General features: G+C 36.7%; 1 long non-coding RNA gene across 2 annotated transcripts in view; it reads left to right on the forward strand.

Annotated features, from left to right (window-relative positions):
• The first annotated feature begins 1258 nt into the window (after positions 1–1258).
• The window catches only part of LOC146397670 (uncharacterized), a 75367-nt gene continuing 53553 nt past the window's right edge, over positions 1259–23072 (forward strand). Inside the window, exon 1 of one of the 2 annotated variants that reach the window (XR_014824542.1) lies at positions 1259–1613. This is a non-coding gene — a long non-coding RNA (uncharacterized LOC146397670). The remainder of the gene's footprint in view (positions 1614–23072) is intronic. The other variant, XR_014824541.1, reaches the window with a different exon arrangement.

Consider the following 23072-nt stretch of genomic DNA (forward strand, 5'->3'; position numbering starts at 1 on the left):
AAAAGAAATGATAAGGAGATCATTTCATAAGAAAAGAAATCAATTCATGAAGAAGATGTAAAAAAGAGCTTCAAAATTCATAAAAAAAATTGCATTTAAAGAACAAGTGGATATGAGTTCCCGCTGTGGCACAGTGGGTTAAGAATCTGGCTGCAGAGGTGCCAGTTCTATTCCTGGCCCAGTCCAGTGGGTTAAAGAATCTGATCCCAAGGCAACTATGGCATAGGTCACAGCTGTGGCTTGGATTCAATTCTTGGCCCAGAAACTTACATATCTTGAGGGTACATCCCTTAAAAAAAAGAAAAGAAAAAGAAAAAAGAAATGGATAAATTAAAATTAATTTTGGAGGTTTCAACACTCCTCTTTCAGAGAAGCTTAATAACAATTAGAGAATAAATTAGTAACATGCTGAAACAGAAAGCCAAATGATTATATCAATAAATTCAGAAAGAACATTGGCAAAAATCAACACTCTTCATAAAAACTCCCAACAAAGAAGAAATAAAAGGGAACTATCTCACTTGACAAAGAGTTTCTAAGAAATATGACTATTACCATGATGGTGTAAAAAACTAATGTCTCCTTCCTAAGATCAAGACTCTCACCGCTTCTATTCAAGTACTAGCAATAAGTCAAAAAAGGGAACCAGGAGGCAAACATATTGAAAATAACATCTTTGTCCAAAAATGTCTTGCTTTTCCTTGTTGACTATCATAAGGAGCCTCAAAAAAATCTGTTAGAACACCTTAGTGGGCTTAGTAAAGTCAGAGTATACAAGGCCAATAAACAAAATTCAACTATATTTCTATATTGTGCTTATAAATTTCAATTTGGAAAACAGTACCATAGCATCAAAACCATAAAATGCTCAAAAATAAATTTAACAAAATAAGTGTAAAGCATGTATGCTAAAGCTATACACATTACTCAGAGAGATTAAAGACCTAAATATATAAAGAATATATATGCAGATCTGAACACTTAATATTAAGATGGCAATTCTCCTTAAATTATATATAAATTAAATGTCAATCCAATCAAATGCTCAGTAGGATTTTTTTTTTCCAGAAATTCACAAGTTGGCTATCTCAGAAAATACTATCAAGACTCAACATTTTAACATATTCAGAGAACAAACAGACCAGGGCATATTTAACAAGTGCTATTTGGCAACTCTGCCCTGTGATCAAATTGCAAGGCCACTGAGAAAAGGATAAGGAAGGTCAAATATTTCTTCCCTCAGAACCAAAGAACAGGCAACCAGGAAAAATTTGACTCTTCAGAGGCATGTGACTCTACATGGATAGTCCATTCCTGGCAGCACCATCTGGAAGAATTTGTGAATACAATGTACTTCTTTTACTTTATTTACCTGAATCAAAGGATAGAGCCTGCATCTATTTATCACCACTTGAGTTCATCTGGATACAAACATCAGTAAATCTCAGCAAAAATCAACCCATTGCAAAAGTTTTGTTTGTTTTTTGTTTTTTGTTTTTTCCAGAGTACAACACAATTTTTAATTCCAGGAAGACAAAACCAATTCAGGAAAAGTATTAATTTTGGTATACTACAAGACTCAACTGGGAATAATATTTACATTGTCATCTAAGGTAAGTACCGAATGCTCATTTAATCATGTTAGAGTCCTTTCAGAAAAATGAGGTAAAAACACAGGAGAGATAGTGGTGAAAGAAAGCTAAATCCTCATCTTTATAGAATAATAATCATTAACACCAAAACCTCCTTAATTAAAAAAATGGTCCAATAATCATGTTAATTATAGATGAAGTAAATACTGAAAGAAACAACCAAACAAATGTTGCCTCCCAGGAGCAGGAAATGGGCAAAGGGTTGAGCAGATGACAATTGTTTAGTTTAATTTTATTTCAGTAATAATATTAAAGAAATTTTGATCACTTAATTTGTGTGCATGTATAGTTCTCATAAAAATAAACATTAAAGTGTTCCCTTGTGGTGCAGCAGGTTAAGGATCTGGCATTGTCACTGCTGCAGCTCCTGCCGCTGCTGTGGCTTGGGTTGGATCCCTGGCCTGGGAACTTCCTAATGCTATGGGCTAAGCCAAAAAAAAAAAGGTAAAAAAAATGAAATAGTAAGTTAAAATAAAGATTAGAAAAAAGAAATTAGGATTAACCCAAAATAGATAAGACTCCAACAAATAGTAATATGATAACCTGGGCTAAGGGATACTGATATTTTGGGGCGCAGTTTTATAGGACCTATCCACATTCAAGGAGTGGAGAGTAATTATGTTAAGGATTCTCAGGCACAGTTAAGTGCTAAATGGTAAAGCGATAATAGAGAGGCCAGATTTGCATTTTCGTTCTTACTTCATCAAGTACAAGAGTTATTCTCACAGAAAGGTCTATGTTTACTACTAATCCAGCACACACTCTGCTATTCCTTTTTTTTTTTTTTTTTTTTTTTTTTTTTACTTAATGAATTTTATTACATTTGTAGGTATACAACAATCATCACAACCAAATTTTGCAACATTTCCATCCCAAACCATCAGTGCATAGCCCCACATCCCAACCTGTCTCATTTGGAAACCATAAATTTTTCAAAGTCTGTGAGTCAGTATCTGGTTCTGCAGAGAAATTCATTGTGTCCTTTTTATAAGATTCCACATGTAAGTGATAGCATTTGATGTTGGTGTCTGATTGTCTGACTGACTTCACATAGCATGATAATTTCTAGGTCCATCCATGTTGCTAAAAATGCCATTATTTCTGTCCTTTTAAGGCTGAGTAATATTCCATTGTGTATATGTACATCTTCTTTGTCCACTCCTCTGCCAGTGGACATTTAGGTTGTTTCCATGTCTTGGCTATTGCAAATAGTGCTTCAGTGAACATCAGAAAACGTGTCTTTTCAAGTCATGGTTTTCTCTGGATAGATGCCCAGGAGTGGGATTGCTGGATCAAATGGTAATTCCATTTTTAGTTTTCTAGGGAATCTCCATACTGTTTTTTACAATGGTTACACCAATTTACATTCCCACCAACAGTGTAATGGGGTTCCTTTTTCTCCACACCCTCTCCAACCCTTATTGTTTGTAGACCTTTTGATGATAGCCTTTCAAAGGTAAGGTGGGTACCTCATCATGGTTTTGATTTGCATTTCTCTAATAATGAGTGATGTTGAACATCTTTTCATGTGTTTTTTGGCCATCTGTATGTCTTCTTTCGAGAATTGTCTTTTAGATCTTCTGCCCATTTTTTGATGGGGTTGTTTGGTTTTTTTTGGTATTGAACAGTAGGAAGTATTTATAAATTTTGGAGATGAATCCCTTGTCAGTCGATTCATTTGCATTTATTTTGCAGTTTTTCTTTATCAACATACACAGACAAACTATTTATGTGCTATAATAATGTGCAACCATGCAATGAATTTCAGTTAGTAAAGTGATTTTGATCTAGTATATTATTATAGCAATGTAAGACCAAATTAATATGTTCAAGAAAATGAGCCTAATATTCATAGAAATTAATTCTTGGGTAATGTTCAAATTATTAACTAAGGGATCCAAAACTGGAGCCCAGGGCATTTATGTCCAGGTCTAGGGCTCTTCCACCTGCATCTCACTAACAGTTTTGCTATAAGAAGCATTTGCTCTATGCAATGTTTTTGTTCTGCAAATATATTCAGATATTTCACTGTATTTACCTAATTCTCAATCCTCCCTGGCAGGGGCAGGGTTGGGGGTTAATTTTGAAGTCTCCTGAGAGCTAACTCATTTCATGATCTAATATCATGGCTGAATAGACAAGTAGAAGACAATGTGGAGATTTGCCATTGTGGCTCAGGGGGTTATGAACCCACTAGTATCAATGAGGATGTGGGTCCAATCCCTGGCCATGCTCAGTGGGTTAAGGATCCAGCATTGCCACCAGCTGGCATTGCTATGTCCGGTGGCTGTGGCTTCTATTCAACATCCAGCCTGGGAACTTGCATATGCTGCAGATACATGCCCCCCCCCCAAAAAACCCTACAACACTCATGACTATTAATGGGTTCATACTTATTTTGTTATATTAATATTAGCACCTGTGTCCCATTATATTACATTGTCCACACCATTTTGTAGCCTCATGGAGTCCTTAGCTGTAAAGAGTTATCTGCCTTTTCTTCAACTATAAGTAGACTTCAGGCTTAATTATATATGTTTTCACTAAAAATGTTTGAACACTGCATTCCTTCCTCATGCAGTACCCTCCTCATTACTACTTAAGTAATGGAGAGTACAAGAGTTTTTTTAAAATGTCATTTGCTTTGTTCGATTGCTTCCTCCCTTCCCTACTGAAGACTCACAGTAAAATTAGTTAAAACATGATTTTCCTGGGAATCTCTAATCTTGATAATAAATTACTGTGGAGCTGCTCGAGCGTGGTATGCTAGTCTTTATTGGGCTCTATGTGCAGTGCCAGTATTGTTTGAATAATTATGAGATTATCTGCCAGTTTATGAAGAGGACTAGGAGATAGACAGAAAAAAAAAAAAGGCTGCATGATCTGCATCTGTAATTAAGTGAAGGAACTGTCACATCTCTTCTCTCCGAATTAAATGCCGAATTTTAGACACCAGAAAAATAGAAAGTAAAATCAAAACTTACGTTTCAGTAATTTGAATAGTATCCATGCTGAGGAAATTACCAAAAATGGACTCTTCAGGAAAATGCAAAAATATACACAAATATCAGTACACAAAAACATTAAGCTGTCCTCAAGCATATCTTAAAAATTGAACATTTAGTCTAATAAGGTATTCCAGTTACTTGAAAGTAACTGTATGTGCCAGATCTAGGTTGCCTGTTTTTCAAATAGAAATAATTTTACTACTTACTAACTTTCCTTAGTCTTTTCCATTGGAAGCTACTATGAGATTTCTCAGTGCCAGAGGGTCAACATCCAAAGCATAGGTGATTGTTGTATAAATGCACAAAATTAATATAAAATATATTTATATATAAAAATTTTTATACATATTAAACTCATACTTTTGTCACCAAGCTATAATAACTAGTAAGTCCAATTATTTCAAAGATCATTGTGAAAGTCTAAACAAAAATAAAAACAAATTACACTTAAACTTATGGAGTCACAGCATGGAAGGTTTCAGAAGAGGGGGTACTTTGCCAAAGAGGCTGCCAATCCAAACAGATAATAGCTCCTTGAGGGCATGACTCTTGTCCTATTTATCTCTTTGTTTCCCAGAATTGCTTAGCATGAGGCCTCGCACAAAGTAAATGGCCAATAAATGTTGAGTTGACAGTGCCAGGCCTTTAAAGACAGGAGTTTTTCAACTAGATATAAGTTGTTGCAATGTTGAGTTAAGTCTAGTATTAACAGGCATTTAGTTGTTCAAGAAAAAGCCCATGTTGCTTTCACAGGACAAGGATTGTCCACTTTGTTGAATCCCTTCAAATACCTTCAACAGATTCCTTCCAATATTCTGAAATCGCCACAGCAGCAGGGCCTCTATGGTATGCCCTATGTTTTGCAGATTTAGAACTTTACCTACAGTAGTTACAAAAGGTATTCAGTGCTTTTCTTCAACCCCTCAAATGACATAAGTAAAGCAGAACCTCTGAGCAGCATTACAGGGAGACTAACATGGTGAGAGCTGATTCCACCCCCCTGCTGTGCTTCAAGTCACTCTCCCTGATGAAAGGAATCTCCTCTGCGCATCTCTTACAAGAACTTCTTGCTGCTCTACCTCAACGTCTTCAGGAGCCAAGAACCTGAGGACCTTCAGGTACCCTTCTAAGGTGGAGGTTTCTAGGAGTTAAAAGGACCTAAATTCCTCAGTAAATTCCTTCAGAGTAGGGAGAAAACGTGATTTTTCTCTCACCAGGAGAACACAATATGTACACATAACCAGAAAGAGAAAGCCTGACCATTATTTACACGACCTTTAGGACAAACCTCCTTTGCTCAGACACTTTTCATAAGCACAGCACATGGCCTTTGAGTCAGGGATTCCTTGGGAATCATTATTAGTGAACCTCCTGGCATTTCTATTTTGCCTAGAGCACTAACTTGATGGAATCAACTTCTAGACTGGGTTAGGAGGACTGGGAAAAAAAAATATTGCTTCTTTTGTTTATTTATAAATTTCTCTCCTTCAGGAACATGATATTAAAAATTTGGGGGGATTGCATTTTTAAGGAGATAGAGATAACTTTATTTTAATCAGTGAATGAACCAACAATGCAGATATTCTCAGCCTGAAGCTTTAAGGTACTGTTTTGAAGAAATGGTTAGAGAAAACTTAGCTCAAAAATGCCCTGGGAGATTACCGACACTCTGGCAGACCAGCTGTGCTAAAACCACCTTTTCTTTTGCTGGGACAATTTATCCTCCCCATGCCACCACCTCCTGCAGTACAAGAGAATGTATGTTCTAATTCTAAGGATGAGAAAAAAGAGCTAGAGATATGCATAAACTTTCAAATGATCATTTCTTTGGGGTAATAAAATCTATTACCTAGAAAATGTCATGTATTCACGTATTCACATTTGAATCATAGTAGGAAAGTAAATAAAGCAGGGGAAACTATTCCTGTGTGGAATCTGTTCAACATTTGGCTTAGAAGAAAGAATGGAGTTGGAAAATACAGTACAATATATGCAAATACTAAGTAAACAGCAGAAGAGAGTGACAAAACATTGGTGATACCATCTTACATTTATGTATAAATCAATTTAGAGTTTGACCTACAGACATCTGTGGGACATCGTCAGGACGGATAATATAAGGTCCTTTTTACTGATGATGGATTTTATAAGGCATGAAGATGGAGACAGATATTCTTTTTCAATCAGAAATATTCTACACATGGGAGTTCCCAACATGGCTTAGCGGAAACGAATCTGACTAGGAACGATGAGGTTGTGGGTTTTATCCCTGGCCTTGGTCAGTGGGTTAAGGATCCGGCGTTGCTGTGAGTTGTGGTGTAGGTCACAGACGCAGCTCAGATCCGGCGTTGCTGTGGCTGTGGTGTAGGCTGGCAGCTGTAGCTCCAATTTGACCCCTAGCCTGGGAACCTCCATATGCCATGGGTGCAGCCCTAAAAAGCAAAAAAAAAAAAAGAAAGAAAGAAAGAAATATTCTATACGTAGTAATCCAAGAAAAGCTTCATGTACTAATGATCAATTCTTATTTTGCATCTTTAGTTTATACAACAAAATTTAAGAGAATACATACCAAAAATAAATCATTCTACCTGGCACTCTGGGAGCATTGGCAGTGAACCTGACATCCTGTGAGACATGGTGGGAAAGTTTACATTGTGGTGAAGGATGATGTGTCCCATTAAGACAGTAAACTCCTGTGTCCATGTTATGAATCAAATATGGAGGAAGACTCATAATAGGCAGGGAGATAGCATATACAGTTTACGAAGAAAAAGATAAAAGTTACGAGGAAACGGATCACAGCCTCATTACCCTGTGCTTCTTACAGATGACACAGTCTATATGTGAAACGGCTATTTGGCTGGAAAAAAATAGATGTCAGGCAGTGTAACTGCATTAGACTTTGATATTGAGCACATACCATATCCAGCTCTCAGAGGCAGAAGAGAAACTATTCTCCACTAGGATCAGTACATGTGATTTAATAGAATTTAATAGAGTTTGGCCTCTTCTAGGGTGTGTGAGTATGGTCATGTTACTTTGCCATCCTTAATTTGCTTCATCATCTGCAAAGCTTCAGAGGCTGTTAAAATTTAATTCGTGTAAATCTTTTAGTTCCTAGCATATGGCAAACACATATGAATGTGAGTTCTTATTATTTAAAAATGATCAAGAAAATAACGTTACAAATACTTCCACAAAACCATTTTAAAGGTAGAATCTTATCATTAAAGCTTTGGTAATACACAAACCTCTGGCTTTATCATGACTGTCTGATTTTCTCCTTAGAAAACACAATCATTATTCTCCAATTACCTTCCATTGAATTACCAAGGAGAAAGAGTAGGAGGAAAGCTTCAGGTACATGGAGCTTTATGACCTGTATTTGCTACTGTCAGGAAATGCCTACAATTCTTTATAAAGCCAAAGATTCATGTGATTGTAGAGCTGTACATTGCCAATATAATTATTGGTTTCCCTGCTTCTCTCACCTCCTCTCCAGTGTTCTTAAGATCTAATGAGTTGGGGAAAAAAAAGATTTTCCTTGCTGTAAGTGACCTGAATTGTATGATTTTTATCTTCCTCTTTAGAAATAGCAGTAATAATACTTGGGCACATCCTACCTCTCTTTGTAGGACTGTGGAGATGAGTAAAATACTTGGAAACCCACAGCCCACTTGTTTTCAGCTCCATTGTTCATGTTTTGAAAGAGCTGTACTTAACTTTGACAGTACCCAGTTCGCTATTCCTGATCCCCACCGGGAACAGTGCCAGAACCAACCAGACTCCAAACTCTGTCCACAAGAGCCTTTCATCCTTGTCCCTGCAAGGCTCCTCCTGCCAGTTCCTTTTTCTGGAATGCCCTACTGCCATCTTTGAAAAGCTAAATTCAAATTAGGGTAGGTCCTTAATGATTTAAAATTTGACAATCGATTGTCTAATTGTAACCAGTACAAATGAAAAATTTGAAAAAGAAAGTGTTAGTATTCTAGGACTGCCATAACAAAATACCAAATTCTTAAGGCTTAAAACAATAGAACTTTATTCTTTCAGAGTTCTGGGGTTTAGATGTCTAAAATCAAGGTGCCAGCAGGCACCTTGCTTTGTCCCAGCATCTAGTGGTGACCATAGGTCCTTGGCATTTCTTGGCTTGCAGCTTCATCATTCCAGTCTCTACATGCAGTCACCTGGCATTCTCCCTGTGTGTATATGTCTTCACGTGGCATTTTCTTCCTCTTATAAGGACACCCAAGGTTTTGAATTAGGACCCACCCTAAAGACTTAATTTTAACTTGATTACATCTGCAAAGACCTTGTTTCCAAATAAGGATACATTCACAAGTACTGAGGGTAAAGACTTCAGCACTTTCTTTGAGGGGACAGAATTCAACCCATAACAAGGAATTTTATAAAGTATAATATTAATGCATATATTAGATATTATTTTCATATATGTTTTCCCAAAACTACTTAGAATAATACTTTAAGTATAGTAGGATATTAGAACATATATTGGTTTGAATTTACTGCACTTTATCCCCATAGTGACATAATACATTATATTTCCACATTATTTTTCGACATTATATTTCCTTGATGACACCACAGAATAAAGTTCTCAGTTAAAAGGGCTGTCCAGTCCTAGTGATGACTGTTGTTACCCAGTAGGATGAAAAGGATTTTTCTGGAAATCATGGTTAATTTCCTGTTAAATTGAGCATAAATTTTTGAAGTCAGGAAATTCTAAACTGTACTCTCTGCATTTTTCTTTAGTTTCCTAAATCATTATTTCACCTTTAGAGGCTCTATTGATTTTTCTTCACTGTGTCACAGCTTTGAAAACATGAGTCTGCTAGTTACTTGTAAAAGTCACCAAAGTAGCCAACTGGGAAGACAATTACATGAGTTTTGAAACCAGGGTTGGCACCTATCCAGATGTCTGAATTTCTCTACAGAGAACTATCTCCATGGTGGATTTTCTTGCCTTTTTTGATCCTCTCTTTCCCTATTTGTTAAATGAAAAAATACATGAATATATGATATAAAAATTTCTTTCCAACTGAAAGTGATTTATGCTTTTTATGGCACAGCCGTGCTATCACATAGCATTACATATGTGATCTTAAACAAACACACACTAAGGACATATCTATCTACAACTAATTGCAGAGATTCTTAAATCTTAAACTATATGAATACAAGCATAATTATGTAGATTGAATTCCAGATCTTATTTTGTATACTTCCTAATATATGCAAATATGAAAGCTTATTTTTCAGGATTGTGTAATGATAATGATATTTATGATTATGGACTTGCCAAATAAATAAGAAATTTAATAATATTTTATAATTTTAGGGCTAGAATCTGGGAATTCTGATTCTTAGGCTAAGATCTCCTGACAGGGTATCCCACTGAGGCTTAATTTGCAGCTTCAGTGTTAGGTGCATATTTATTGTTTCTCAACTATTTAAAAATGCATTTGCGGTTATAGCTGCTACTTCTCAGCTAGAATAGTCATCTAACTGGTACAATCTCATACTGACTCTTCTACAATAAAAATGTTCATCGCATTTGTTGTATGCAAAACTATACCTCACTGATGCCTAAAAGTTTTTCAAACTAAGTCTCCTGGCTTTTGTGAATTTTACTTAATAAACCAATTAAGCTATATTCATTATAATCCCCGGAGGGTTATCTGCCAAGACAATGCTTTTACAACTAAATTGTCTAATTGAAATATGCTCAATCTGTCTGAAATTGCCATTGAAGCATTTACTCTTGCATACCAGCAAAACTTGGATGGGTTTTGGATTCATCTAACAACTTGGGAGACAGATGGCGTTAAAAAGATACAGATGTAGCAGCTTCCATGGATTTTTTAATATGCCCCTTTTTTGTCATCTTAAGCATCTTCACCAGCAAATGAAATACTTGTTTTGCTAAAGTCAATGATTTGCATATTAAGTTGGGAGAAAAACCACATAAGGCAATAACTTAAAACTTGGGTCATTACTGCTATGGGAAGGATATTTTCCAAAAGAAATCCTTAATTTTAGAAAGCATGATTGTATCATTACTCATTAATTCATTTACACATTTATTTACACAATAAATAATTTTGAGCACTTGTCACGGTAGGCACCATGATAGCCACTTGGGGATAGGTATAAACATAATTAAGCTATGATTCATGCTCTTAAAGAACCTCTTAAGTAGAAAGTGAATAATAAATGGGAAAACTCAAAACAAGTTTAAAAATGAGAAATGCCATAAAAGATAAAATGCTGTCAAAATTCAGACTGTTCGTGGGAAATTTATGAGAAAAATAACATGTAAAATGGAATTTGATTAGTAGATTGGTTTTAATGAAGATGAAAAGATAGATGTGGCATTACTTGGAAACCTACAACAACTAAAGATACCTGGAAGGAAAAGCAAGTATCTGGAGCAAAGATAAAACTGGAAGGATTGCTAGTTTTGAACATCAGTTAAAGGGTTTGAACATTACTCACTAAATAATTAGAGACCATTAAATTTTTTTTGAGTAGAGGAAGGTTATATTTGGTGAGGTTTCTTTGGAATGACATATAGGGTAATTTGAAGGAGCAAGGAGTGTCAAGCAAAAAACAACTGCAGAGGACTGTAAATAAGAAAAGAGTTTATTTGAGGTCTTAAGAATTGCTATTGGAGAGACACAGCTTCAGATAAAACCAAAAAAGCGTTCTGGGGAAAAGAGAGTCAAGGGCCTACAAAGACCAAAGCCAAGAGGTTATTAAAAAGTTGCCTGGTGAGTACTGTGATTGACTCTGACTTGAATCAAAATATTAGGAATCATCAGTTATTTTAGGGTCAGGGTCCAAAAATTATCTTGAGTTTCTGGCAGATGTTCTGGATGAGTTCACTAGGACAAGAAATGGTCAAAAGGTCAGTTCCATCTAGGCTGAGACATGCACAAGTCACATTTCCTTAAAGGTCTCCCAGTTCCATTTGAGAGTACTCTCTTAGCAACACTCACTCCATTACGATTTTCCTTTCACAGGGAAGATTTCAGAGAGATTTTAGTTATTGAAATTGTCTAAAGAGATGAGTGAGAATAGAAACAAACATCAGAGTCAAAGTCACTTTAAAGGAAACAAAAGTCTAAGGCTTAATGATTGATTAAATAGAGAGAAAGAAGATTGTAGTGTAAGTAGGTGGGAGAGAAAAGTTGTGAGTCAGAAATGTTAAAGAAGACCCAGGATTAAATCCCAGGAGCCTGGAAAAGAGCTGCTGTGCTATCCAAAATCAAACCCTGAGTGAAGGCACTGATTTGAGAGGGAATGTAGAAAATATTTTACATTATTTCAAATAGCATTGTTCAATCAAAATATAATATGATCCCATATTAATTTTAAATATTCTAGCATCCACACTTTAAAAAGTAAAAAGAAACAGGTAACATTCCTCTTTACAACATATTTTGTAAATCTCAATGTATCCAAAATATTACTATTTTAATATGTAATCAATAGAAAAGTTAGATATTTTATCCTGGACTTTGCACTATGTCTTTAACAGTGATGTGTATCTTACAGTTTTTGCACATTGCAATTTATTTATTCATTTATTTATTTTGTCTTTTTGCCTTTTCTTGAGCCACTCCCTCGACATATGGAGGTTCCCAGGCTAGGGGTTGAATCAGATCTGTGGCCGCCGGCCTACACCAGAGCCACAGCAACGTGGGATCCGAGGCACATCTGCGACCCACACCACAGCTCATGGCAACACCAGATCCTTAACCCACTGAGCAAGGCCAGGGATTGAACCCAAAACCTCATGGTTCCTAGTCGGATTCTTTAACCACTGCGACATGACGGGAACTCCTGCACATTGCAGTTTAGATTAGGCTCCTTTCAAATTCTCAACATCCACATGTGGCCAATGGCTACCGTTTGGACAGAGCATTTTCAGAAACTTCATGTGCAGCTATCTAAGAAGTTGGATGGAAAGTCGTGATCATTAGAAGGAGTGATTCATGTATACGGTGGTGAATAATAACATAGAAGTAGGTGAGATCATTAGGAAAATGAAAAGAAATAAAAGAAGGAGACCATAGGCATATTCTTGGTAAATATCTATATTTCTATATGCAGAAGGGGTAAGAGGAGTAAGTGGAGAAAAATAAATTGTTGAATGTGTAAGAAACAACACAAGGAGGGGTTATGAAAACCAAAGAAAATGGAATATTTAACTAAAAGTTGTAGATCAGTCAACTGAAAACCATTACAAGGAATTTTAAAAATGAAGATTGAAAGAATGTAATCAATCACCTGTGTATTGGAGGAATACAGACAGACTGAAATCATATTACCTGACTTCCACAATCCATTCTGGGTATCTATAGAAAGAAGGGATGAGGGCAAGATGCAAGAGGAGAAGGCTTGAGTGTGAGCTGAGGTCTTGGAGACGGGAAGTCTTCAATGTCCTTCCAGGTGGCTTAGTAGTGAAAATAAAGAGATGCAGTGATTGTGTGAGCATCTTTAAGGGATGAGGCCTTGTTGTGCATGCGTATTAAAGACATAAACTTTTCAGTAGGCTAAGGGATCAGGAGAGGACACAGATAACAAGGAAACATTTTTTAAAAAATAATGGAGAAAAAATTCCCAAAGTAGAGGCATGTTTTTCTTCTAAAGATAGAAGGGAAAACTTAATAGATATATGAAAATATATACATAATGAAAAGAAAAGGTAACTAAAATAAGTTCCAGCTGCCTTGTACTTTCCCTAATAGACCAAGATGATCATTTGTACAAAAATGTAGGGACAACGGTAAGACTTATGAAAGTGGAAAAAACTTTTCCATGACTAGAGAATCAACTGGAGAAAAAAAGACACTGGGAAAATAGCTATTATATAATAGCATGAGTTTGCAATGAGGTCAACACTTTTATGAATTTTCTTCTTTGGCTTTTAATTACTATACGGACATTTCTGAGTTTGAGAGTGGGCATGGAAGAAATTCAGTGGTAAAAGGGATTAAAATTTTTTTTTCTTTTTCAACAATCCTTTTTCTACATATTATAGGCTAACTCAAAGCTATGCTATAATTTTTCAAGAATAGCTGATTATAGTATTTCTCAGGGATATCCATTATTCTTATGGCAAGAACAGTACATTTCAAAACAACTTAATAGGCAAAATAGTCATCTGTTTACCACAGCTTCATCACCCTTCTCTTTGCACTTGAAGGGATTTCAAGAGACCCTTGATAAATGTTTTCCTCAACGACAAGAACTCTTCAAACACATCTTAAAAGAGCAGTTGATTTTCATTGCCCAAAATCAGAATTATTTAACCTTTATATGATGAATCCAATGCCTCTTCTATTTTGCACTTTATCGTTTATAAAATGCTGGAATGGTACCACACTGTCAAAATAAATTCAAAATGGAGGTATCTCACAAAATATATGAATAAGAAGGCCAAAAAACTGTGATTGCAAGCATGGTGAAATTTGATCCTTGTAATTTGAAACTTAGCCAGAGACCACACATTTAACTTCAGGCAAACATCTCAAAAATCCTCAAAAACTAATGCCTTTTCCATAGGTCCCATGAGTGGTCAAGGAAGAGAATTTCATGGATGAGAACAATTTGGTGACAATGGAAGTAAAGGGTGTTGGGATCAGGATATCTATCTTCCAGCTCTGCACCCCAGATTAGCTAGGAATTCAGTCAACTCATTCATTTACTTATTTATTCTATTGTGCATTCACATACTCATTACTGGCAAACAAGTAGGGGCCACACTATGTGCAGGGTCTCCAACAATAGTCCTAAAATGCTATTCAGATTTTACCCTGAGATACGAAATTAATGAAACTTTTCAACAGGAAAGTAATACAATTTGGTTTATGTTTTCTAAAGCTCACACTTGATTGTTTTATACATAATGGACTATTGTGGATATAAGAGTGAAAGCAATTCCAAAGCCATTTCTACAACCATTAGCTCATTGAAACATGCAAAGAAGGTAAAGAGGTATTATTGGACTCATTCTGTTATTGAAATTTGCTGAGATAGTGTATTCAGTTTATAGGTACATGCTGACTAGTGACAGCACCAAAACCAGAGAACAGTTAGTTTATTTGTTCTTCCACTGCAACACAGCTTCATTTCAGTAGGCAGCGATGCATACATTCATCCAATAAGCCACAATGTGCATAAGCTCTGTACCCGCAATTGAGCTCAGAAACATATAGAAATGTTTAGTTTTATCGTGGAGGAGTGAAGCTATACAGTGTTATTGGCTCAGAGACCACCATTTCTCAGCAAATGGATTTGTACTTGAAGTATGTTTCCTCCTGTCCTGATTGAAATTTCAGAACCATCTTTAACTCTGTCATATCTCCAATCATGTAATCATAAGAACCTCTGGAATTTATTCCCCCCTCTTTTAGACTCTTGTTGGTTAATTTTTGAATTATTAGACAGCTTTTGTCTAGTTTCTCTATTTCTCTCAGTTTGTAGATTTCGCACACTCTGGGGTTCTGGAGATGGATATGAAGAAGACATCTTTAGGATATTCACAGAGCAGCAGAAGATATGTATAAAGAAATAGATGCCAGTAACTATACATGGAAGGCTTAATTGTCTCACTTGCAATTCACTAAGCTCCTGGAGGAGTCAGGGAAATCTTCATAAAAAGGTATCTGAGTTGGCCCTTAAAGAACAAAGCTGGGATGAGGTTCAATCTTTGCTTTATCCAATCTCTTTTTCACCTCTTAACACCAGTACTCCTAGAATTAAGTTCCAAAATACAGTTCTGATCATTGCAAACATTTCTGCTCTTTAGCACCTAAGCAAGACATCCAGTCCATACTATGGAATCCAAAGCCACTGATATAATGTCAACCTCCTGTTCCTGTCTCATCATCTACCATGGAGTTTCTCAGTGTTCAGCAATACACCACCATTGATGTTCAACAGTATTTTAGATCGATAGACATTTCTAATGTTAATTGTTTTGAAGATATTTAAGGTCCATTAGGGAAAAATATCACTAGTATAAACTCAAATGCTTACAATTTTAACTGAAAATTAAAAATCAATGCAGAGTTAAATAAAAAGCAAATAATTTTATGTTGGTTTATTTGGCAAAATGTTTGGGTAGAGCAAAAATGTGAATGTCAATAGATCACTGAAGTTCAGAAAATGCCATTATAATAGACAGTGCTAAGATATTCACCAGCAAAGAACACTTGATAGGACCTCAGGAAACCTTGACTGTTTCTTGCATTTTCATAGCCTTGTGTCTTTCCTCAAGCCATTCCTTCTGTCTGGAATGCTGTTTTCTTCTGAGCAATTATCACCACTTTTTTAAACACCTAGTTTACATTTTTATTATAACATTTTATACACTCTCTATTGTGTATTGAAATAATTTTTGGCGAAGCTGTTTTCCCTGAAGTGCTGGGAACTCCATAAGAGGAGTTATGTAAATGGGATGTATCACTGGTTGTCTGTTCTGAGCAGAGGCCCTGGCTCATGGGTCCCTGATGAGTGAATGAATGTGAAAATACAATGTAGGTGTTTAGTTACTATTTGCTGAATTGACTTGATTAGGCCACTGAAAGATCCAGCTCCCTCAGGTTTCCATTGTTAAATGTCACTTCAGACTTAGACAGCAGTGATGAATCATGGCTTCTAAAAGACCATACTTAAAATAAACATCCGTTGCCTGGGAACAGAGCAAGTCCCACTGGCAGTTTTATGGATTATCTTATCAGGTTAGCTCATATGAGCAAGAAACCCCTATGAATATGGGCGGGGGGAGAGAGAAAAAAGGAAAGAGAAAATCATCATAATCACTATGGTCATTTGTATAGAATTTGACCATTTCCTTACACTTTCTTCACCTCTGGATCATTTTATCCCTTGATAGATATTATTATTATTAGCAGTGGAATTGGTATTATTACAATTCTCATATTCCACTGAAATGACACAAACGGAAGTGAAAATAAAGTGAAATAAAGTACCAACCTGCATTCTTGCCTTCCTGTCTTTTTTATGTTGTAGATTTTCATTTTTTATGTTATTCTCTTAACTCACAAATTGTAACTAGTTCAGGTTAAATTTTATAATAAGATGAAAACCAGTCTTACATATGAGTAATATACTCTACTCATGAAGGATGTCCCATCAGCCCTTGCATTTGGCTAAACATGTAATCCACTAGGTAATTAACTTTTAAAATTAAAGTTAGTTTTAAAATTATCCTTTCTAGATATGCATTTAAATTACACACATTATATATGCATGTCCCCTTTAATAAAGAGATTTGGATATGAACTGGAAAATTGCTTTTGGGACCAAAGATTAATTCTAAGTGTTTGATATATATGATGTCTACTTTTTTTTTCCAAAAAAAATTTAGTGAAGAAAATTTCCAGGACATTTCACAGTATATGTGTGCAATATTCTTTGATTTTTCCTACACTGCCAGGATGAAGTAAGTTTTCATGGAACTGAATAAATTTCTCCTATGCCAAAACTGTCAAGAAGATCAGAGTTCCTGCTGTGGTGCAAAGGGATCGGTGGTGTCTCTGGAGCACTGGGACACAGATTCAATCCCCTGCCCAGCACAGTGCGTTAAGGATCCAGTGTTTCCACAGGTTGCAACTGTGGCCTGGATCTGATTCCTGGCCTAGGAACTCCATATGCCATGGGGCAGCTGAAGAAAAGGGGAAGGGAAAACAAAAAAAATCTGTCAAGAGATCATGAGTCAAAGAGAGACTATTCATTTAAAAAGAAAGTTCTCAGGGGAGTTCCGGTTGTGGCACAGTGGAAACAAATCCGACTAGTATGCATGAGTATTTGGGTTCCATCCCTGGCCTCGCTTAGTAGATGGGGGATCCATCATGCCTTGAGCTGTGGTGTAGGTCACAGACTTGGCTCAGATCTGACATTGTTGTGGCAGAGGTAGTTCTGATTCAACCCCTAGCCTGGGAACTTTCATATGCTGTGGGTGCTTCCCTAAAAAAAGAGACAAAAGAAAAGACAAAAAAAAAATTAAATAAAAAGAAAGTTCTTAGAAAAAAACTATTACCTTTCTTTACTAAAAGGTAGGATGAAATTACTCTTAAGTAATGTATCAGTCAGAGTTCAATCCAGAAATTAGAAACACCAGGAGTACTATGGAATAACGGTTTATTAGAGCAGTTAGATGTTACCCAACTGTGGGATAAGCTAGAAATTAGGTTTAGAATGAAGAAGCTGGTGGGTCAGAATAAAGTTAGCAGGCAGCCCTCATGAAGCACTGGCAATGACGGAAATGTTAGGGCTTTCTGGGGAGATCTGGGAAGTCAATCAGACCCATATGTTGGTGTGTGACCCCAACCAGCACCTGATGGGAAAGGCTATGAAATGATTTTATCTCTTATTTCATGATGAGTCTAGGGTTGCAGCTAGCTGGTCATCAGTGTCAGCAGTCAGAAAGAACCAGACATAGGAGAGTTCCCTTGTGGCTAGTTAGGTTAAGGATCTGGCATGGTCACTGCAGCAGCTTGAGTTGCTGCTGTGGTGCAGGTTTGATCACTGGCCTGGGAACACATGCTGCAGGCACAGCCAAAAGGAAGGAAGGAAGGGAGGAAGGAAGAAAGAAAGAACTGAACATAAGGCATGGGTTAGTGAGCACACACCAACACTCAAGCACCTCCAGGTCTATCTAACCACAGTGACCTTCAGTACCAAGTGATTTCTGCTTCACTTCTGCCTTCCATATCTTGTGAAACTTTGGTTTTAGTCAGCTCTGACTTGGAAGCATATAGGAAATGAGTCCTAGACCCTATAGTTCTACCTTTGCCAAGATGACTCAGAAAAAAAAAAAAAATTACTGGCTTTCTGAGTTCAAATTTCTTTGAAGCATTAGTGTTAGAAAAACTAGCAAGTGAATAGAATGCATGTTCTAGAGAGATTCTGACGCTAAAATATTTTGGATGGAATCTACTTTCTAAAATGAGGATAAATTTTAACAATGTTGAATATGTTTGATGATATTTAGTAATCAGAGAGGAAGATTGATTCCAAGATCTCACATTTATTTGGGTATAGCAAGAACTCAAGTTAAGTAACTGATGATGGTTATAACAATTGTTTGAAACATATATCACATATAATATGTCACATTTAATATATTTGTCACATTTGGACTAATCCTATCTTATAGTTCAATTTGTCCATTACCAAGGAAAAATTTTCTCCAGAGAGAACATTTCAGAATTTTCACCATGGAAACTGGAAACAAATGGCCCCCTAAAATAGCCAGAATTGCAAAATGAAACTTATCCAAGAGCAGTGAATGGCCATATCAATTCATCTGGATTAGTACCACATACTGAGCCATTTTTATTCTCTCCTATCTTAACTTAGATTAGTTAAAATGCTCTTTAAGCCAGTCCTCGGGGCCCCCGAATAGAAAAACAATAAATGGACAGTTTGATTGAAGAAAATGAGCAAGAAAATCACTAAAAGAGTGAACCTAGGAAGGATGTTACAAAAGGGGAAATTCAAGCAGCTATGTTGACACAAAAGAAGAACAGGAATCATTCTTTTTTCCCATGAAAAGGAAATAGAGGTGTGCCAACAAACCTCCTCTACATGATATTCCCTAGAGGAGCTTCAGTCAGTATCAAAGTGCTGTTTAACCCAATGATTAAATACGCTCTACATGGTCCAAATTGCCAGCATCCCTTTTACCAAAGCTGTGATGAGATGTGTCAATCAGTAATAAATTAAGCAACATTTCTGTATCCTTGTTACTGTTATTAAACCTATCTTCATCTGTAAATCTATCATGGATCTCTATTATCCATTCTGTCATTAATGTCCTTGCAAGATCTGTCTCTAGCTTATCTCGCCAGGCTCACTGCTGCCTTTGCACATCTTCTCTTAGTCACAACAAAGTCTTGCTCTATGATTTTTCATGGATGCCATATACCTTCTGGCCTCTAGGCTATTCTGCATGTTGTCCCTGGTGTTGTCTTGGCACCTCTGCTTTTCTGATTCAAATGTGCCACTTCTCCCTGAAGAGCTCCTAAACCCGCCTAATTGAAATAAAATGCCCATCTACTTTGCATCAACACATCTGATTATTGGTGGCACAGACAAGGTACTTTTTTTTTAATCTTTGTCTCATATTATCATTATTTTTAGATATGTTCTTAACTTTTACTAAATATTTTTCTCAATTACGGTAGGATAGTGTCTTAAGGTTTTTCTCTTCCACTTTGACAGCGTGATAGACAAATGGAACTCTTTTTAAAAGTCTGTGCTCTTCAAACCAGAAACAGACTCACAGACATGGAGGACAGACTTGTGATTGCCAAGGGGGAGGGGAAAGGAGGTGGGGTGGACTGGGAGTTTGGGGTGAATAGATGCCAACTATTACATTTAGCATGGATAGACAAAAAGGTCCTACTGTATAGCACAAGGAATTATATCCAATCTCCTAGGATAGACCATGATGGAAAATAGTTTTTTAATAAAAGAATGTATATATATGTATGACTGATTACTTTGCTGTACAGTAGAAATTGGTAACACACTAAATCAACTATACTTTAATAAAAAATAAATAAAAAATTGAGGAGAAGCCAAAAAAAGCCACAACAGTCTGTGGTGTCGGCCATCTGTTCTTAATTCCTTGCTATTTTACTGTTTTTTTGATCCCTAGCTATTAATTGAACTTCAGTATATGAAACTTAACTTTATAGTCTAAAAGACTTATGTCAAAATAAATGTATCAGAATATCATTTAACCAAGCCTATAAATCTTAGTTTATGGGATTTCCCATCATGACTCCGTGGTCAGGTACCCATGAGGATACGGGTTCCGTCCCTGGCCTCGCTCAGCAGGTTAAGGATCTAGCATTGCTGTGAGCTGTGGTGTAGGTCGAAGATGTGGCTCGGATCCTGCATTTCTGTGGCTGCGGTGTAGGCCAGCAGCTGCAGCTCCCATTATTCCCTGAGCCTGGGAACTTCCATATGTCACAGGTGGGGTCCTAAAAACAAACAAACGAAAAAACCTTAGTTTATGATGAAATCACTTGTTATACGTACTCTGCACTAAAATGTGATCGTCTAGAATTTGGAAACTGTATCCTATTGATCATTATGTGTCTATCACCTAGGACAGTGACTATTTTTGTTTGTTCGTCGAAAAAGCTTATGCCCAGAATCGTTAAAGTAGGATTAAAAAAACACTGGAAAACAATTGATAACCCAGTCTGGGAATTAAGGAGGAGGAACGGCTAGGGATGGCATAGGCAATTTTTATTGGAGACAGTTGGACCAAGTTATTTATGTAGAAAACATGATTGCTGTGTCCACTTACCAAGCTGTTTTATTAACCAGATGATTGGCAGAATGATAGAGAGCCCTCTTAAACATCTCAAACAGCTGTTTATGTCTAAAATGACCATTTCAATTTAGCTAAAGATGAAACAAAAAAGGAAAGAGAAATAGGCAGACAGATAAAATATGAGGGGAGCACAGGAGAGAGGACAGAGGAAGGAGCATAGACAAAGGGGAAGGGAAGGTAGTTCCCATTGTGGCTCAGTGGTAAGGAAACTGACTAGTATCCATGAGGATGAGGGTTCAATCCAGGTCAGTGGTTAAGGGGGAGCTGCAGTGTAGATCACAGACGTAGCTTAGATCTGGTGTGGCTGTGGCCGTGGTGTAGACTGGCAGCTGCAGCTCCGATTTCGATCCCTAGCCTGGGAACTTCCATATGCCCCAGCTGTGGCCATAAAAAGCAAAAGGGGGGGGGGAGAAGGAGAAAAAAGGAGAGGAGGGGAAGAGTACAGAAAAGAGAGAATAGAGAAATATTTTAAATGAAGTACTCATACTCAAAATGAGTATAAGTGATTTAGACAAGATATTTAAATAAATGTGTATTATTTAATATTTTTCTTTTTTTTTTTTTTTTTGGCTTTTTTGCCATTACTAGGACCACTTCCGTGGCATGTGGAGATTTCCAGGCTGGGGTCTAATCGGAGCCTGTAGCCACTGGCCTACACCACAGCCACAGCAACTCGGGATTCGAGCCAAGTCTGCAACCTACACCACAGCTCACGGCAACACCAGATCCTTAACCCACTGAGCAAGGCCAGGGATCGAACCTGCAACCTCATGGTTCCTAGTCGGATTCATTAACCACTGAGCCACGATGGGGAACTCCTAATATTTCATTTTTAATTTTGCTTCAGTTTTTTATCCCATCTTCTGGGAGTTGAATTAATCACATTTCTCAATTCATGACACATTATCAGTGACCTGCATAAGATATTTGTTTTATTTTCTTTTGTCCCTATTTCCCACTACCATTATACCCTCCCTCTATAGATAACAATTTTGATATGTTTACTGTGTATCCTTATATTTATATTTTCTTTTAAGATGTGTTTCTTTGTTTTGCGTATAGATGTGTATTATTAAATTATATGAATGATGTCTTACATAAACATCTTTATTCTCTGCTTTTTCATTACTTCGCTGCTGTGGGTACATCTAGTCTATTGCTTCTCACCTCTGTGTAGGATACTCTGGTGAGTGTCCATTAAATTTTACTCACCACCGTGGATCTCAGAGAGGGATACCTACAATGTCCACACTTCTTTGCCAACACAAACAATACTGTGAAAAACATCCTCTCTCCTTATACATCTGTATTAGAATTTGAGAGATATAATTGAAGGTGGCTTCTCTAGATTTTAAGTATGCTTTAGGTACAGACACACTGTTTTCCCGAATACCTACATCGGTCTACATTCCCATCATTCGTGCTATCTTTAGAAATGATACACTTACCATGACCCAAAATTTGAGAATAAATGAGTATTTGTAACTGTATTGTCCATACTTCAGTGACTACATCTCATTTTTGCTGGTATCTTTTTAAATATACAAATGGTGTGATCAGTTGAATCAGGGTCTACCTTTTTTTGACAATGAGACCTTTAGCAAGTCCCTTTCTTTTTCTGATCTTTCCACTTCTTGTTCATTTAATCAGTTATGCATTCATTCAAGCAATACTGATTGAACACCAACTGCACACTAGTTTTTGACTGTCTCATCTAATGCGTGTTTCTTCACTGAAGCAGAACCACCACAGTGAATTGCTGTGAAGACTTCAGACAATGTGTTGGCCCATCTTTGCCTTCAGAGAGCTCTTGGAGATACAGAGAATCTTCCCCAGGAAAGATAAAATTCATTTGACACCTGAAAGAAATTGATTAGTCAAAAAAGTAGGGACAGCAGGTTGGGATAAGGGATATTTTATTGGGTTGAGAAAGGTAAAGTAAAACATACTTTGCATAGAGGAATCAATGAGCCCAACACACACCAGGAAGCATCCCATCTCCCCCAA

Source organism: Sus scrofa, chromosome 13 (genome assembly GCF_054392235.1).
Source record: "Sus scrofa isolate SSC_HxYL_T2T_F1_AM1 chromosome 13, Sscrofa_HxYL_maternal_Yorkshire_Landrace_v2.0, whole genome shotgun sequence".
NCBI lineage: Eukaryota > Metazoa > Chordata > Mammalia > Artiodactyla > Suidae > Sus > Sus scrofa.